The sequence below is a fragment of the Piliocolobus tephrosceles genome, chromosome 13 (genome assembly GCF_002776525.5).
Source record: "Piliocolobus tephrosceles isolate RC106 chromosome 13, ASM277652v3, whole genome shotgun sequence".
Classification (NCBI taxonomy): Eukaryota; Metazoa; Chordata; class Mammalia; order Primates; family Cercopithecidae; genus Piliocolobus; species Piliocolobus tephrosceles.
In genome coordinates, this window is record NC_045446.1 from 116,216,256 (window position 1) to 116,236,577 (window position 20,322).

The 20,322-nt window shown below is 40.5% G+C and overlaps 1 long non-coding RNA gene across 1 annotated transcript in view; it reads left to right on the forward strand.

The window, feature by feature from the left end:
- The window catches only part of LOC111540045, a 33,368-nt gene extending 14,552 nt beyond the window's left edge, over positions 1 to 18,816 (forward strand). The window contains exons 2-3 of the long non-coding RNA XR_002730876.3: positions 15,941 to 16,121; positions 16,791 to 18,816. This is a non-coding gene — a long non-coding RNA (uncharacterized LOC111540045). The remainder of the gene's footprint in view (positions 1 to 15,940; positions 16,122 to 16,790) is intronic.
- Positions 18,817 to 20,322: the final 1,506 nt, after the last annotated feature.

The following is a 20,322-nucleotide window of genomic DNA, read 5'->3' on the forward strand; positions in this document are numbered from 1 at the left end:
TACTGCTTGTGCCTGTCCCTCACCCTGTTCTAGGAGTGCCTTTGTGTCAGCTGGTTGTTATAAGAAATCTAATACATAAATTCCTTTGATCTTGTTAAATGATTAAGGTTCAAAGGTATTAAACAGTCCTCCCAGGAATGTTTATAGTTGGAGAAAGACATTTCTGAGGGTGAAAAGGACTTAGTAGAACATGCTTTAATGTGGAATGCAAGCATTGTGTTTAGTCAGTGAGGGGGCTAGATGAGAACTGGCCTTTTCTCTGTACTCTTCTTTCTTAAAAAATTATACTTAAGTTCTTGGATACATGTGAAGAATATGAAGGTTTGTTACACAAGTGTACACACGCCATCGTGGTTGGCTGCACCCATCAACCCATCATATACATTAGGTATTTCTCCTAATGCTATCCTTCCCCTAGTCCCCCATCAGCTGACAGGCCCCGGTGTGTGATGTTTCTCTCCCTGTGTCCATGTGTTCTCATTGTTCAACTCCCAGTTATGAGTGAGAACATGCAGTGTTTGGTTTTCTGTTCCTGTGTTAGTTTGCTGAGAATGATGGCTTCCATCTTCATCCATGTCCCTGCACAGGACATGAACTCATCATTCTGTATGGCTGCATAGTATTCCATGGTGTATATGTACTACATTTTCTTTATCCAGTCTATCATTGATGGGCATTTGGGTTGGTTCCAAGCCTTTGCTATTGTGAATAGTGCTGCAATAAACATACGTGTGCATGTGTCTTTATAGTAGAATGATTTATAATCCTTTGGGTATATACCCAGTAAAGGGATTGCTGCGTCAATTGGTATTTCTGGTTCTAGATCCTTAAGGAATCACCACACTATCTTCCACAATGGTAGAACTAATTTACACTCCCACCAACAGTGTAGAAGTGTTCCTATTTCTCCACATCCTCTCCAGAATCTGTTGTTTCCTGACTTTTTAATGATTGTCATTCTAACTGGCATGAGATGATATCTCATCGTGGTTTTGAGCCCATCTCCCAGCACAGCACTCGAGCTCTGCTAAGGGACAGACTGCCTCCTCAAGTAGGCCCCTGATCCCTGTGCCTCCAGACTGGGGGACACCTCCCAGCAGGGGTTGACAGACACCTCATACAGGAGAGCTCCGGCTGGTACCTAGTGGGTGCCCCTCTGGGACGAAGCTTCCAGAGGAAGGATCAGGCAGCAAAACTTTGCTGTTCTGCAGGCAAACAGGGTCTGGAGTGGACCTTCTCTGTACTCTTCATGCTATTGTGTAGGGTCACAAATCAGGGCATTGGGATCAATCTTTACCTTGCTCTGGGATGCCAAGTAAGATCTTCCTTTGGCATTCCGTCATTCTCAGGAAAGACTGGATGGTGGTAACGTGCCTGTTCTCTCACCCTGGGTGGGGGACAAAGATGGTGATGTTGAGGTTCTTCACGTTTTCCTTGTATGTTGATGGGAATGAACTCTCTATGGAGTCTCAGTGTTCCGGGACCTTTTGTGGGGCTTCATCACAGCCAAATAAATCCAAACAAGAAATCCTCTGTGGGCTTCTTCATGTGGGGCCTAGGAGAGGATGTGCTTTGATATTGTACAAATGGAGAAATGGAAATCCAGAGAGGGGCTGGGACTTTTCCAGGGTCCTAAGTTGGGATTGGGAAGGTGTCTCCTGCAGGTGATTATGCATCTGGGAGCTAAAGACCACTCAGTCCTAACTGGGATCTACTTGTGACATCTGGCCGAGGATTTTAGTAGCTTAAAAAATGTCTGGCCAAACGAAGAGCTTATAACCTGACTTTTATGGAAACCCAGCGCTCATGGATATGGAGTCCAAAGCTATATAATTCCACACCTACAAGGGGCTCATTTGGGAACATGTCAGAATGCAGAATCCCAGGCCCTATCCCACACTTGTGGAGTTGGAATCTGAATTTCAGTATGTGCATACTCCAGGTGATGTTTACATAAAAGCTTGAGAAGCACTGCCCTGAAGTCACAGATTGGTCATAATGGAGATGGATTCCAGGCTGGGGAGATATTGGGCACCAGCTAAATTCCATGGCAGAGGAGTAACAACCCCTGCATTGCTTACTCACCTTGGTGCTTGGAAGATCAAACGACATAATAAATGGGAAAGCGCATGGAGGAGCACATAGTGCTTGGAAAACACACAGCATTTTCATGCTCATTGGCAGCTGGCTGGGCCCCACCCTGTTTGCCAGGGAGTCCTCTTCATCTCCACAGCCAAAATTAATCTATTTCTCTGCTCTGGCGCCTCTAGTCTTTTTGAAACAACATCAATTTTGGTTACTTTCATCCAAACTGCAAAGAGTATTTGAATTCACATAACTGCCTTTAGTGAGACTCTCTTTTTTACCTCCATTTTTTTTTTTTTTTTTTTTGACACACATTTGCCGCGGTGCCTGGGACCCATTGCAGAGGAGATTAGCTCTGTGTTCAGCCACTGGCCATGCCTCTGAGGAGCACAGCTTTCTGTTTATCTCTTAGAAGCAGATGCTTTGGATTTTATCCCTGGGGGAATTTATCAGGGTGCCCTGAATTCATTCATTCATTCATTCTCGTATTCCTCTCCACCCTGAATACACACACACACACACACACACACACACAGCTCTACACGTCAGCCATGTCACTGTTGTTTGCTGTATATTTGGGAGGATGTTTGCCATTTAGAGCCATTCTGGAATTGTCTGTAGTTTACTTCTCTTCCCTCTAAGCACATTCTTAGCTTGGGTTTCTTTATCCCATCAGTGGCAGCCTGTCTTGGCCCCAGTCCTCAGATGTAGCCAGTGCATATGGATTTCTTCCAGTCCCAGCAGCTCTTTCATCTGACCTGGCATTTTCAGAGCAACACCAGGGTTTTTATTTTCTTTCATACAGGCGCCCGTGTTAGGATGACTTGAAGCACTCAGAGACAGAGAGTCATTGCCCATTTGTTCAAAGGGTTCATTTTTCTTTTTTTTTCAAGCATGAATACACATGGGCATGCAGTTACAAATGCACAGCTCTTACCATGAGCACATTGTAAATGCATGGTTGAGTGATTGATTTATATGGTGATTTATTTATGCTTTTGTCTCCATGAACGACTATATGTTTAGTGAGCAAGGTATGGTATTCGCACAAGTATATGAGTCCATGCATGCATTAGTATGTGCTTATTCAGTACATATTAAGCACTAATGTGTTCAAGTGTTGTGTGTCACGTACAGATACAGGCTCTGCTTTCAAGAGCTTTCAGTCTCCTAAAGGGGATGAGATATTACCATGCAACTTTCATACAAAGTTGTGGTTTTTTCCTCCCAAGGTGGTGGTTTACAGGCTTTTAGCATGCCTCAGCCACTTGGAAATAGCAAGAAAGTACATAAAGATCGGCCATGTGAGCTTTAATTCAAGACAGAAAATGAGAATCCACTGGAATCATGAAGGACATCCCAGATCCCAGGGAGGAGAACACTGGCAAACAGCCCCCAAAATAAAAGTGACTGGCTGATAAAAGTGGGTGAAGCCTAGTACACAAGAGAGGAAAAGAGCCTCTGTCTGTGACTCACCTTTCTGCTGGGGATCCAAGTAACCCAGGCTAAGGGATTTGGGGGGACACTTTTGTTTCTTCCAAGCTCTAGAACTAACTTGGGGAGAGGCTTGGAGAGGCTGTGAGAGAAAGACACTGGGAAAGGCTGCAGGCATTTTTCCAGAGCGGGACTGAGAGCAGGATGCCATTTTTAATCCAGGAGCATAACAAGTTAGTCATTCTTTGTTGAGCTAGCAGCATGGCCATGAAGGCATTTTAGTCCCGGGCCAGAGATTGGACCATCTGCTCTTTAGCAGGATAGGAGGCTCCACAGCCAGAACTGTGGAAGGTGCTTCAGTAGTAGGTGCTAGAGTTGCCCTCTTCTCCCATAGCAACTGGGGGTGGAAGGAGAGCTACTAGAGCTGCAGTTTCTCCTGGGTTGTGCGACTTGCAGCCAGGGCCAGTTTGGCAACCTGGAACCAGTCTGCATGTGACATTGCTGGGTGCCCCAGCCTACTCCCCTAAGATCATGGTGCATGGGGCCCTCTCCACCTCACCCTCAGGCAGATCTCCAGGCATTTCGAGCACCCACTCACTTGGACCAGCAGCCTGAACCACTCTACCATTCCTGGGCATGGATCACGGTGCAGCAGGGCTTTCTCTGCCCCATGCCCAAGCAGACCTCCAGGCATCTGAAGCACCCCCTCACCTAGATCAGCAGCTTGACCCATCCTTCCCTTCCTGTGTGGAGACCTTGGTATAGGGTGGGGTGTCCCTCTCTGCTCCACATCCAGGCAGATCTCCAGGCATTTGACTGCATCAGCAGCCTGAGTCGCTCCAACCCTTCAGTGCAGAGATCTTGCTACAGGGGCCCTCTGTGTTCCATGCCCAGGCAGATCTCCAGACATCTGGATCACCTACTCTCATGGAGTTTAGGCTGCACCCATCCCCATGCAGAGACCTTGATGCTGACGAGGTTTCTCAGCTCCATGCATGGGTACACCTCTAGGCACTTGGTGGCCACCCACTGGATTCTCCCTCAGTGCTGGTGCTCGTGCCTGCCATCAAGAGACCTGATGTAGGTGGACCTGCCCAGTCTGGCCCTGTCTTTTGTGGCCCCTGCCCTTCCTGGGGTTGAGCAGGGGGCTCAGACCACTGTGCATTCCATGAGTCAGCCCAGAGGCAACAGAGATCTTCTGTTAGAAAACAAGAATAAAGTGTATCCCCAGCCATATTGGCCACAGCAGGCTCATATCTATAAGTGCTGTATATTGGCTTATAGGTTAAATGGCATAGCCCAACACAAAACCTGCCAAAAGAAATACATAGGGCTATAGAAGTGAAGCCACAAGACCCTACCCAGCATTCTCTATAGTCACACCCCCTAGGAGTGGAGAAAAGGAAAAGGAAGGGGAAAAAAATACTCTAGGGAAAGAAAGAAAAAGAAAAAAAGTCCTATCTGCACAAAAATAATTACAAAAATTAGAAGTACCAGTATCTGCAGATGAGAAGAAGTCAGTGCAAGAATTCGGACATCATGAAAACTCTGAATGTAATAACACCGCCAAAGAATCACACTATCTGTCTCTCCAGCAATGGTCCCAAACCAAATGGAAACTCAGAAATGGCAGATAAACGATTCAAAGCATAGATTGCAAGAAAGATCAATGAGATACAAGACAAGGTTGAAAATCAACACAAAGAAACTTCCAAAGCAATCCAGCAAAGGAAAGAAGAGATAAACATGTGAAAAATCAATCAGAGCTTCTGGAATAGAAAAACTCAAGGAATTTTGAAATACAGTGTAAAGCTTTATCAATAGAAGGGACTAAGCAGAAGAAAGAATTTCAGACCTTGAAGACCAGTCCTTTGAACTAACTCAGCCAGACAAAAATACAGAGAATTTTTTAAAAACAAAATCTTTGAGAGAGAAGGAGAAAAAGCAAATGACCTTGAAAACATATTTGAGAAAATAATTGAAGAAAATTTTCCTAATCTTGCTAGAGAGGTAGACATCTAGAACAAGAAATCCTGAGAAGACTTATGAGATGCAACACAAAATGAACATCGCTAAGGCAGTATAGTCACCAGGTTAATGCTAAAGAAAAAAATCTGAAAGGCAACTACAGATAAAGGTCAGATCACATGCAAAAAGAACCCCAGCAGGATAACAGTTGACTTCTCAACAGAAACCTTGCAAGTCAGGAGAGATGGGAGGCCTATTTTTAGCATTCTAAAGAAAAGAAATTCCAATCAAGAATTTCTGATTCTTGGAGAAATAAAAGCGTATCCAGACAAGCAAGCACTAAGGGGATTTGTTACCACTAGACGAGTCTAACAAGAGATCCCTAAGGGAGTTCTAAATATAAAAAGAAAAGAAATCTGCTACCACAAAAACACACTTAGTGCGTAGCTTGCAGACCCTATAAAGAAACCACACAACAGAAACTACAAAGCAATCAGTTAATAACTTTATAAGACCAAAACCTCACATATCAACATTAACCTTGAAAGTAAACGGTCTAAACACCCAATTCAAAAGGCACAGAGCGGCAAGTTGGCTAAAAAAAAACATGACCCATTCATCTGCTGTCTTCAGGACAGCCATCTCACAAGTACTGACACCCACAGGCTCAAAGTAAGGGTTGACGAAAGCGCTATCATGCAAAAAGAAAAAGTATTACCAGGGGTCTATTCTTATATCAGATAAAACAGCCTTTAAAGCAACCACATTAAAAAAGGACAGTGAGATCAGGGACCTATAATGATAAATGGTTACATTTAACAAGAACACATAACTATTCCAAATATATATGTACCCAACATTGGAGCACTCACTTTTTTTTTTTTAATACAAAGAGATGGTTCTTTGAAAAGATAAATAAAATTGGTAGACCATTAGTGAGATTAACCAAGAAAAGAAGAGAGAAGACCCAAATAAATTCAATTACAAATGAAAGAAGAGATATTACTACTGATACCACCAAAATACAAAAGATTATTCAAGGCTACCATGAACACCTTTATGTACATAAACTACAAAACCTAGAAGAGATGGACAAACTCCTGGAAATATACAACCATCCTAGATTAAACCGGGAATATGTAGAAAGTCAGAACAGACCAACAATAAGCAGCAAAATTGAAATCGTAATTGAAAAATTGCCAACAAAAGAAGTCCAGGACCATGCTAATTCACAGTTAAATTCTATCAGACACTCAAAGAAGAATTAGTACCAATCCTATTGACACTATTCCATAGGTAGAGAAAACTAGGGAAGGACATAACAAAAAAAGAAAACTACAGACCCATATCTCCGAAGAACATAGATGCAAAAATCCTCAACAAAATACTAGTTAACTGAATCCAACAGCATATCAAAAAGAAAATCCAACACAATCAATTGGGTTTCATACCAGTGATGCAGGAATGGTTTAACATCTGCAAGTCAATAAATATAATATGCCACATAAGCAGAATTAAAAACAAAAATCACATGATCATCCCAATAGATGCAGAAAAAGAATCTGACAAAATCTAGCCTCCATTTATGATTAAAACCCTCAGCAAAATCAGCATAGAAGGGACATACCTTAAGGTAATAAAAGACATCTGTGGCAAACCCACAACCAACACTATACTGAACAGGGAAAAGTTGAAAACATTTCCCCTGAGAACTGGAACAAGACAAGGATGCTCACTTTCACCACTTCTATTCAACATATTACTGGAAGACTTAGCCAGAGCAATCAGACAAGAGAATGAAATAGAGTATCCAAATTAGTAAAGAGGAAGTCAAACTGTCGCCGTTTGCTGATGATACGTTTGTATCCCCAAAAACATTAATGACTCATCCATAAAGCTTCTAGAACTGGTAAATGAATTCAGCAAAGTTTTAGGATACAAAATTAATGTACACGGAACAGTAGCTCTGCTATACCCCATTAACAACCAAGCTGAGAGTCAAATCAAGAACTCGACCCCTTTTATAATAGCTGCAAATAAAAACCCACCGAAAAACAAAAACAAAAAAGCTTAGGAATATGCCTAACCAAGGAGGTGAAAGACCTCTAGAAGGAATACTACAAAACACTGCCGAAAGAAATCATAGACAATACAAACAAATGGAAACACATCCTATGCTCATGGATGAACAGAATTAATATTGTGAAAAGGACCATATAGTACTGCCAAAATAAATCTACAAATTAAATGCAATTCCCATCAAAATACCGCCATCATTCTTCGCAGAACTAGAAAAAAAAATCCTAAAATGTATACGGAACCAAAAAAGATCCTGCATAGCCAAAACAAGACTAAACAAAAAGAAAAAAACCTAGAGGCATCACATTACCAGACTTCAGACTCTACTATAAGGCTATAGTCACCAAAACAGCATGGTACTGGTATAAAAACAGGCACATAGACCAATGGAACAGAATAGAGAACCCAGAAATAAAACCAAACACAGGCAACTAATCTTTGACAAAGCAAACAAAAACATAGAGTGGGGAAAGGACACCCTATTCAATAAATGATGCTCAGATAGTTGGCAAGCCACATATAGAAGAATAAAACTGGATCCTCATCTCTCACCTTATACAATAATCAACTCAAGCTGGATCAAAGACTTATATCTAAGACCTGAAACCATAAAAATTCTAGAAGATAACATCAAAAAAACCCTTCTAGACATTGGCTTAGATAAAGACTTCATGACCAAGAACACAAAAGCAAAATGCAACAAAAACAAAGATAAATAGGTGGAACTTAATTAAACTAAAAAGCTCCTGCATGGCAAAAGTGTCAGCAGAATTAACAGACAACCCAAGGAGTGGGAGAAAAATCTTCACAATCTATACATCCAACGAAGGACGAATTTCCAGAATCTACGAAGAACTCAGATAAATTAGCAAGAAACAAAACCAAAGGGTCCTACCAAATAGTGGGCTAAAGGAATGAATAAATAATTATCAAAAGAAGATATGTAAATGGCCAAGAAGCATATGGAAAAATGCCCAACATCACTAATTATAAGGGAAATGCAAATCAAAACTATAATGCGATACCACCTCACTCCTGCAAGAATGGCCATAATCAAAAAATAAAAAATTAGTAGATGTTGGTGTGGGTGTGGTGAAAAGGAACACTTTTACACTGTTGGTGGCAAAGTAAACTAGTATAACCACTATGGAAAATGGTGTGGAGATTCCTTAAAGAACCAAAAGTAATTCTACCATTTGATCCAGCAATCCCACTACTGAGTATCTATTTACCCAGAGGAAAAGAAGTCATTATATGAAAAAGATACTTGCACATGCATGTTTATAGTAGCACAATTTGCAATTGCAAAAATATGGAACCAGTCCTAATACCCATCAATCAAAGCATGGATAAAGAAAATGTGACACACACACACACACACACACACACACCATGAAATACTACTCAGCCATAAAAAAGAAACAAAATAACGGCATTCACGGCAAGATGGATGGAATTAGAGACTATTATTTTAAGTGACGTAACTCAGGAATGGAAAACCAAACATTATATGTTCTCACTCATAATTGGGAGCTAAGTTCTGAGGACGTGAAGTCGTAAGAATGACACAGTAGACTTAGGGGACTTCGGGGAAAGGAGAGGAGAGGGTAAGAGATAAAAGACTGCACACTGGGTACAGTATACACTGTGTGGGTGATGGGTGCATCAAAATCTCAGAAATCACCACTAAAGAACTTACTCACGCAACCAAACACCACCTGTTCCCCCAAAACTACTGAAATAAAAAATAGAATATACAAAACTTACAGACTTATGAAAAGACTTAGATAGCCACATAATAATAGTGGGAGACTTCAAAACCCTGCTGACAGCATTAGACATATTATTGAGACAAGAAACTAACAAAGAAATTCTAAATTTGACACTTGACCAGTTGGATGTAATAGACACCTACAGAATACTCCACCCATCAACCACAGAATATCTATTTCTCTCATCTGCACACAGAATATACTGCAAGGTTGACCACAGGCTTGGCCATAAAGCAGTCTCAAAAAAATTTAAAAAATCACACCAACTCTACTCGTGGACCACAGTGGAATAAAAATAGAAACCAATACCAAAAATATCTCTCAAAACTATACAAGTATCTGGAAATTAAACAACTTACTCCTGAATGACTTTTGGGTAAACAATGTAATTAAGATAGAAATTTACAAAAACTTTGAAATAAATAAAAACAGATAGAGCAAACCAAAATCTCTGGGATGCAGCAAATGCAGTTTGGAAAGAAGAGTAAGTGCCTACTTCAAAAAGCTAGAAAAATCTCAAATTAACAATCTAACATCACACCTAGAGACACTGGAAAAACAAGAACAAACTAACCCCAAAGCTAGCAAGGAAAATTAGTGAAACCAAAAGTTATTTTTTTTTTTTTTGTAAAGATAAGCCAAACCACTAGACCAATAGCTAGATTAACAAAGAGAAAAGGAGAGAAGATCCAAATAAGCATAACTGGAAACACAAAGGTGATAATACAACTGATCCCACGGACATACTAAACGATTCTCAGAGAGTCCTATGAACATCTCTAAGCAGATAGATTAAAAAATCTAGAGGAAATCAATAAATTCCTGGAAACACATACTCTCCCAAGATGGAATCAGGAATAAATTAAAACACTGAATAGATTAACATGGAGTTCCAAAATTGAATCAGTATTTAAAAACCTACCAGTGAAAAGTCTTGGACCAGATGGATTTATAGCCTAATTCTACCAGACATAGGAAGAAAATCTGGTACCAATTCTACTGCAACTATTTCAAGAAATCAGTGAGGAGGTGCTCCACCCTAATTCTATAAAGCTAACATCACCCTGACACCAAAACCTGGAAAAGAAACAACAACAACAAAAAACTACAATATCCCTGATGAACCTGGATGTAGATATGATCAACAATACTAGCAAACTGAATTCAGCAGCATACCAAAAAGTTAATTTACCATGATCAAGTAGGCTTTATTCCTGGTATGCAAGGTCAGTTCAATATACATAAATCAATAAGTGTGATTCACTAAATAAACAGAATTAAAAACAAAAACCATATGATCATTTCAATAGATATGGAAAAAACTCAATAAAATCCAGCATCCCATCATGATAAAAACCCTCAAGAAACGAGGCATTGAAGAAACTTACCTCACCATAATAAGAGCCGTCAATGAAAAACCCACAGCCAACGTCATACTGAATGGGCAAAACCTGGAAGCATTCCCCTTGAGAACTGGAACAAGACAAGGATGCCTACTTCAGCACTCCTATTCAACATAGTACTGGAAGTGCTAGCCAGAGCAATCAGGCAAGAGAAAGAAATAAAAGGCATCCAAATAAGAAAAAGAACTTAAGCTATCTCTCCTCATGGATGATATAATCCTATACCTAGAAAACCCTGAAGACTTTGCCAAAAGCCTCCAGGAACTAATAAATGCCATCAATAAAGCTTCAGGATACAAAATCCATGTACAAAAATCAGTAGCATTTCCATACGTCAATAACATTCAAGATGAAAACCAAGTCAAGAATGCAATGTAATTTACAATAGCCACACAAAAAATAAAATACCTAGAAATATAACTAATCAAGGAGATAAAATGTCCATAACACTGCTGAAATAAATCATAGATGACACAAACAAATGGAAAAACATTACATTCCATGTTCATGAATTGGAAGAATCAGTATCATTAAAATGGACATCCTGCCCAAAGTGAAATACAGATGCAATGCTATTCCTATCAAACTGCTAACGTTGTTTTTTTACAGCACTAGAAAAAAGCTATCCTAAAATTGATATGGAACCAAAAAAAGAGCCTGAATAGCCAAAGCAACCCTAAGTAAAAAGAACAAAGCCAGAGGCATCATATTAGTCTACTTCAAACTATACTAGAAAGCTACAGTAATTAAAACAGCATAATACTGGTATAAAAATAGACACATAGACCAATGAAACAGAAGAGAGAGCCTGGAAATAAAGCCACACACTTACATCAGTCTGTTATTAACAAAAACAAACAGTAAGAAAAGGACTCTCCTTTTTTAGGAGACACTCAATAAATGGTGCTGGGATAGCTGGCTAGGCATATACAAAAGAATGAAACTGGACCCTTACTTTTCACCATCTACAAAAATCAACACATGATGGATTAAAGATTTAAACGTAAGACCTCAAACTATGAGAATCCTAAAAGAAAACCTAGGAAACACCATTCTAGACATTGGCCTTGGGAAAGAGTTTAAGTCCTCAAAAGTAATTCCAATGAAAACAAAAATTGACAAGTGGTACCCAATTAAACAAAAGAACTTCTGCACACCAAGAGAAACTATTAACAGAATAAACAGACAACCTAAAGAATGAGAGAAAATACTTGCAGACTATGCATCCGACAAAGGTCTAACATCCTGAATCTATAAGGAACTTAATTCAACAAGCAAAAAACAAACAAACAAAAAAACAAATAACATCATCGAAAAATGGGCAAATGACATAAACAGACACTTCTCAAAAGAAAACATGCAAGTGGTTGAGAAACATATGAAAAAAGTGCCGTACAGCACTAATGATCAGAGGAACACAAATCAAAATCACAATGAGATGTTATTTCATACCAGTCAGAATGGCTATTATTGAAAAGTAAAGGCCAGGTGCAGTGGCTCATGCCTGTAAACCCAGCACTTTGGGAGGCAGAGGCAAGAGGGTCACCTGATTCCAGAAGTTCAAACCCACCCTGGGCAACATGATGAGACTTAATCTTTCCAATAAAAGAAAAAATATATAAAAATTGACCAAAAAAAAAATAGCCAGGTGTGGTGGCACATGCCTATAGTCCAAGCTACACAAGAGACTGAGACAGGAAAGTTGCTTGAGGCCAGGGGGGTCAAGGCTGCAGTAAGCCATGTTCATGCTGCTGCACTCAGCCTGGGTGACAGAGCAAGATCTATCTCAAAAAGAAAAAAAAAATGATCTAAAAACAATAGATTCTGGTGAGTCAGTAGAGAAAAGGGAATGCTTATACATTGTTAGTGGGAATGTAAATTAGTTCAACCACGGTGAAAAGCAGTTTGGAGATTTCTCAAAGAACTTAAAACAGAACAAACATTTGACCCAGCAATCCCATTACTGAGTATGTATCCAAAAGAAAACAATGATTTATACCAAAAAGACACATGCACTTATATGTTCATCACCACACTACTCACAATAGCAAAGTCGTAAAATCAACCTAGGTGCCAATCGATGATGTACTGGATAAGGAAAATATGGTGCATATACACCATGGAATACTATGCAGCCATAAAAAATGAAACCACATCCTTTGCAGCAACATGGATGCAGCTGGAGGTTATTATCCTAAGTCAATTAATGCAGAAACAGGAAACCAAATACACGTATTCCCCCTTATCAGAAGGAGCTAATCATTGGGTACCTATGGACACAAATGTGGCAACAACAGAAATTGGGGACTATGAGAAGGGGGAGGGCAAGATGGACAAAAGGTTGAAAAACTAACTAGTGGGTACTATGCACAGTACCTGGGTAATGGGATCATTTGTACCCCAAACCTCAGCATCACTCAATATGCCCAGGTAAAAAACCAGCACATGTACCCACTTAATCTAAAACAAAAGTTGAAAAATCAAGAAAATGATTAGGGTCAGGAAAAGAATAAATACAATGAGAGCAGAGGGATATAACCTTGCTTTCAGCTGGATATCCGGGATAACTCCTAGGAGTAGATGGAATTTGAGCAAAGGATTTGAACCTGTGGAAATGGACACTGCTTTCCAGGTTGAGTGAACCTGAAGGACAATGACACCTAACTGGAAATGCTGATATACAGTGAATGGCAAGCAGTTCAGTCTGGCCAAAACACCTGAGCTGGGTGAAGGGATGGTGAGAGATATAATCTGTCTATGTTAGATTGTGAGGAACTCTGGGTTCAAATTAAGGAAGCTTAAATTTTGGACCTAGAGTAACAGGAGATGGGACGTTTTTGAGACAGATGAATAAGATAATCAGAGTAGTGCTTTAGGAAGATCACTCTGTAGGGATCTGTAAAACAAATTAGAGATGTAGAAGACTAGAGGCATCAAAAGCGGTTTAGAGGCTATTACAGTAATCCAGATGATGAATAAGGATTGTGTGAATTAGGGTGGTGGCAGAGGTAGGTAAAGGAAATATGAAAGACCCAACATTGACAAAGCTCAAAAAAGGGAAAGATGATGACGAGCGTTTGGGGCTTGAGATGATGGAGTTGTCATGACACACAGAAGGAACACAGCCTGGAAAGCTTATTTCTTTTTTGATTGGGGTAAAGGATGAAAGGTGAGTTTATTTTGGCATGCGTTGAGTTTACCGTGCTGGTGGGAACGTTTAGATGAAAAACTTCAGCAAATTTTTGAATGTTTGGAAGTGGCACTCGGGACCGATTTCAGAACTGAAGTTAAATTTGATGATCGTATTTATAGAGGGGCTAACAGAAGCCTTAAAAGTGAATGCCTTGTTATGAGAAAAGTTACAGAGGAAGGATTAAAGGACTGGCAGAGTTAAATATCTATGTTCAGGATGCGGGAAAAGAGGAAGGAGAACAAAGAGGTAGAAACACATCTGTATATTGTCTCTCGCTAGCCTGAGCCCACACACACACACACACACACACACACACACACACACCATTTAGACTAAAATTCACACATATTAAGATTACTGTATATTCAATTCCACATAGTTGGAAGAAAACAGAAGAGCAATAGTGTCTCAGTAACCAAGGAAGGGAGGATGATTGATAGTGTCAAACATGGAGAGAAGAGCAATACATGAAGAGAAACAGCTGGTTTTGTGCATGAAGAGGGTATGTTTACATGGGCACAAGCACATGCATGCCTGTGGGTGTGTATCTGAGTGTTTTGAGGGGGACGGTATTATATAAGTAGGGACTAGAAAAGAAATGAGATGAAGTTGTCAATCAGGAGTCAGCAGTAAAAAGAATCATCATATATCAGAACAAATGGATATCCAACAAAACGTTTTCTCGATTGTTATTTTGATTCCTTAAACCCTGAACTTGGATTCTGAACCTTGATTTGATTCTGTGTGGCGTGTTCAGCTAATCTTGCTTCATTTTAGGCCTCGAGTCTTTCAATAGGTGTGGAATTACTAGGTGACTTGCTTTGCTCCAGTTCTTCCTCATGTCAATGAGGGCCTTTAAGTAATTAGCCTCTTGATTATGAAATGCATTTTGAGCAGAAGCCTGGTCAGATTATTTAGTTTGTTCCAACATATACTATACTGAATGGTGATGGTACTTTATTACCCATCTGAATTTTTCTTTTTAAATAGGATGGGCTGTGTACTGCTTATTTTTCTGGGTTTGGAATCCCCTTACCTAAATTTAGTCAAATACACAACTCACACTGAATGTGGAGAGGAACTAACTTGGGACAAGAAACCAAGGCAAAGAATCTTCATTAGCAACAAATAGGATAAGGGACTTAATTCTTAATAGTGTCTCATCATTTTTCTCCATTATATTGCATTTGATTTCACTTCTATTTCAGGCTCTCACTTCCTTAAAGTTTAGTTAACATTATACTCTCAGAACCCAATCCAAGTGAGGAATGGTTCAGGGGATGTAACTCCAGCCAATATTTAAATGCCACGCCTCCAAAGACGAATGAGAGAGGCAAAGAGGATGAGATGATTTGGCCTATGTGTTGGTCATGCGCACTTTATTCCTGTAATTATTATTTTTCATTTAACAGTTATTGAATGAGGCACACTCCTCGGTGACTGCAAGAGTTCTCCCTTCCTCCCATTTTTCCTCCCTCCCTTTCCCTTCCCTCCCTCTTCTCACCTTGCCTGCCTTCCTGCCTTCCTTCTTTAATTATAAAACAACATGTTAAAGATTCTGGTCCTGAAATCTCATTCCAGTTCATAAAAAAACTAAATTCAAAGAACCTTGATTTTTCTTCCCTCTTCAGGGACTTTGTCATGAATTCTTAGCTGATTTCCCTTGTGGCATACCCAGGTCACATGAGAGAGAGAGTGTGTGTGTGTGTGTGTGTGTAAGGGATGAAAACAGGCCTGTCTTTATGGAACAGGTACAGTATTTCACAGACGGCTGGCTAGTCATGGAATTCTTCTATCAAAAGCTACTTTTCTGGATCCTTAACTGATTAGCAGATGCAAATTCTACACTGAATGCTGATAAGACCAAACCACACATATTTGTGTATCTGTGCACACACACACAATTTTTATTAAAATGCAGACACATCTGTATTACTGCTACATTCACTTCTACATAGTTGAAAACCCTTCCTCTTCAAAATCTACATAGCTGAAAATCCTGGCAGCTTCAAAAGATAGCCAGGCAGGAATTATTTTATAGAATGGAAGTAATTTCTATGGGGCCAAACCATAATAAAGAAATTGGAAGTCAAGGGCTATCATCTGAATGGAGCTGGAGAAGAAGCTCCGTCAACCATGGAAGGAAATTATGATCACTCCTGTCATTCTGCTCGTTTGTGTATCCAGGTATCCTCAATGAAGAGCATGTGTTTCCCTAGGCCTAGAATGGGACTTTCTTACATCATTGTGGCCCCCTCCATTCTCCAACAGAACTCTTAGCAGCTTAAACTTCAATAATGATTCTGTAATAATTTGGTTGTGTGGCTATTTCTACCACCTCCTGCCCAGCTTGGAAAAGTGTATTTCCAGAGGTTAGGTCCTGGCAGCAGCTTCCATGGACCCTCCGTGCTCAGAGGTGAGGGCGGATTCAGCACTTTCCTGGCTGGACAGTTCCTGGCCCACGCCTCTGACTTCGCCTTCCCTGGCCTTCCACTCCCTTTCTCTGGTAAGGCTCTGGCATCAGATGGAAGGACCCCAGTGGCTACAGAGGCTGGTGAATGAGCAATGAGCCTGCTGCAGAGCCTTCATTTCTCATTGTCTCTTCATCCAGACCAATTAGCCCTTCCACTACTCCATAGTGAAAAAAAAAAATATGATGCATGTGAACTTGGCATTATGGGGAGGCCCCTGAGGTGTAGGTATTAAGTACATATGAGATTTCCTCTTTTATCATTGTCATGTATTTTTCACAGACATTCATCTCAGGACTTCCCAGGAGACAGACCCACCCCCAATTTTCCTGTCTCTTCTTGTTTCAGTCACTGCTCTCTTACCTTGTCTTCCTTCTCTTCCCAGAATGAAGGGGAGAATTGGAGTCTTGCAAAATGAAAGGACAACATTGCTGCCAAAAGAACCATCGTGACTGTAGGCATATTTTCCACCCTTACCCTGCAGGTTTTCTGCCTGTTGTTGGCCCCTGACCAATTTTGCTCCTGGGCAGTCTGAGGTGGAATATAACTTGTATAAAACAAATTATGTTCAACCTCACTTATAATCAGGGAAATGTGAGTCAAAACCACAATGAAATATCACCTCATGCTATTTAGGACGTCTGTTATCAAGTAGACAAGAAAGAAGTGTTGGTGAGGTTAAGGAGAAAATACAATCTTGGCAAACTGTTGGTGGGAATGTAAGTTGGTAAAGCCATTATAAAAGGCACTATGAAGGATTCTCAAAAAATTAAAAATAAAACTGCCAAATGATCCATGAATCCCTCTTCTGGACACATAATCAAAGGAAATAAAGTCAGTATCTCAAATAAATATTTGCACCCCATATTCGTTGCATCATTTTTTGTAATAGCCAAGATATGTGAGCAATCAAAGTGTCCATCAACAAATGAATGGATAAGGAATCATGATACATATATACAATGGAATGTTACTCAGACATAAAAAGGAAGGAAATCCTGTCGTTTCTGAAGACATTAATGAACCCAGAGGACATCATACTAAGTGAAATAAGCTAGACACAGGAAGACAAAAAATCACACGATCTCACTTACATGTGGAATCTAAAAAAGTCAAATTCATAGAAGCAGAGAGTAGAATAGTGGTTGTCAGGGGCTTGGGATAATTGAGGAGATGTTGGTTAAAGGGTACAAACTTTAAGTCATAAGATGAACAAGTTCTGGCACTCTACTGTACAATATGGGTGATGACAGATGTGTAATTAATTTGATGGTGGCATTCATTACACAATGTATATGTATACCAAATCATCACATTGTACACCTTGGATATAACCTATCTTTATTTATCAATTAAATATTTCAAATTTTTTTTAAAAAGGAAGGCCAAATGGGCCAAATGGAGAAACTTCTTTGTGTAGAGCTGATGTCCAAGCTAGAATTTCTAAACTTTTTCTGTAACCTAGAGTCTCTTTTATACTTTTGACTTACCCATAATTCATAACAGATCTCACGAATGCTCATCACACTGCCTATTGCTAAAAACTCAAATAAGTTATTGTTATATGAACAACCCAAGTTAATGCAGTCATTAATGGAAATACAGTGTCTTGACTGAAAGAGGTCGTTTCTATTTTTCATTGTGATAGTCAGATCATAACCCGTCACATCTTTTAGGGAGGATGAAAATAGGCTGGAGTTCCTTCAGCAAACAGGATGCTGTAGAATAAAATGCTCTACATGAGAATACTTAAACAAATTGGAGTGCCTGGTGCCACCATGTAAATTGTGAGGTGTCAGACAGGCTGGTCTTTGGATTAGAGATTGGACTTAGTCTCTGTGGCCTACGGGTAGAGCAGGTTGGGGTGGGGCTGGGCAGGGAAGAAGATCATCTTAAAGTGGATAGATTTAGGCTCAGTGTGAGGAAGGATTTCTAAGAGTTGGAGCTGCTCAGAGGTGAAATATCAAGAGAGTGCCCTTCAGGAGCAGTGTCTGAAGACAGACCACATGGCCAATAGGGAGAGATAAGAAAGCTGGGTGGCCTTCAGCTCTTTGCTTTCAGTCCTGGGAGTCTTACTGAGATATCTAGTGACCACTCAATCCAAAGAACAGACACATGTCTGCCATGTCTCTCTGGGCTCATCCTGCTTATTGCAAGTGAGGCCCAAAGCTGGGGTTGTTATTCCCTGATGTTTCAGGTCCACATGCAACTTATTCCCAGATCTTTCCTGAACAAAACAGAGAGACTGTTTGCCAGACAGCTGGACCAGAATGAGGGGAAAGAAGATAAGGCCCAACCGAGAAGTCAGAAAAGCTTCACTTTTCATTAGCTCCACATTCCAAAGTGTTAAATCAATGTGCTTAGCTGCAATTTGAAGCAATTAGTCTTTGTTCTCACACATTCTCAAAGAATGACTTAAAGAAGCCCAAATAAATATTTTCAGAAAAGAGAGTAAATTTGTATTACTTAACCCAAGGAATGCAAATAAGTGTAATTAAAGTGAATACCCATAAATAAAGTAAATACATTAGTTAGGAAATGAATTAATTAGTGTTTAATTACTATCAATTACTAAAATCACTACAGAATTACTTGTAGAATGGATTGAATCTCTTGCTCCTATTAATAATTTCCATTGCTAATTGTATGCACTTGTATTTTCTTTTCTTTGGGTGCATCTTAGCAGAGCTGATAGGAGGAAGCAACAGCACAGTGAACAATGACAGGGACATTTTTTTCTTTGTTCAGTAAAAAACAAAAGTGGTTTGAAATATATCTGCCTGGTTGTCAAAAGCCAATGCAGGTAAGGAAGAGATGCAGGAAGGAAGGCTGTCCTCATGACACAGGGTGACCCTTGCCATTCCCTGCTGAGGGGAAGCAGCTGATGTTTGTGGCAGAGTCGTAAGGTGAGGGGTGTGTGTGTGTGTGTGTGTGTGTGTGTGTGTGAGTGTAGGGAGGAGAAAGGTGGGGACTGGGAGGCTCAATGCCTGAGCTCACTTCCAGCATGCTCTGTGGAACGCATATGTAGACTGGCAGCCAGGCATCTCTACCCAGTGGTCTTGGCAGGTGAGGGAATAGGTTTGATGTTTACCTGGAGGACAGAGTACGTCATTTGCTGCCTTGCAGGTGGAGAGAACACATCTGACATCATGCTCCCTAAGAGGCAACACACTAGCTAGTGCAAGAAACAGATGTATGTAAATGACAGGCTGAGGGTAAGGAGTGCCTTTCCTGGGATCCACTCTGCCTGCTCACCAGCATTCTCATTTTCCTGTTTACACAACTTCCCCTTTCCCCTTCCCTGCCCTCTCTTCCTGTCCCTCATGGACACAGACTCTCAAGCCAGACCGCCTAGGTTTGATTCCAAGCTTCCTCACCTGAAAGGCCTTGGGCAAATTACTTAACCTCTGAGAGTCTCGATTTCCTCACCTGTAAAATGGGGAGAATGATAGTACCCACCTCTCATGGTTCTGGTGAGAGCTCAGATCAGTGGGTGACACAAAGCAATCTCTGCTTTATTCATTTTCTTGGTATTTCCGCCACATATTTCTTGTGGAGTAGTTGAGGGGATCATATGATGTGGAGATAAACTAGCTGGGAAGATGGGAGGAGTGATCTGGGAGGGAAATAGAGTTGAAGAGGAGAAACTGGTCCTTAAGTGGTTGTTCTGTTGATTAGTTAGGGTTCTCCAGAGAAATGGCACCCATAGGAGGTTTACTATGAGGGACTGGCTCACATGATTATGGAGGTGGAAAAGTCCCATGACCTGTTATCTGCAAACTGGAGGCCCATGAAAGCCGGCGCTGTAGTTCAGTTGAAGCCCAAAGGCCAGGAGTGCCACTGTCGGGGGAGGGGGGGGGCAGCGTAATATGGACATCCCAGCTGAAGGAGGAGCGAGCAAACTCACCCTTCTTTTG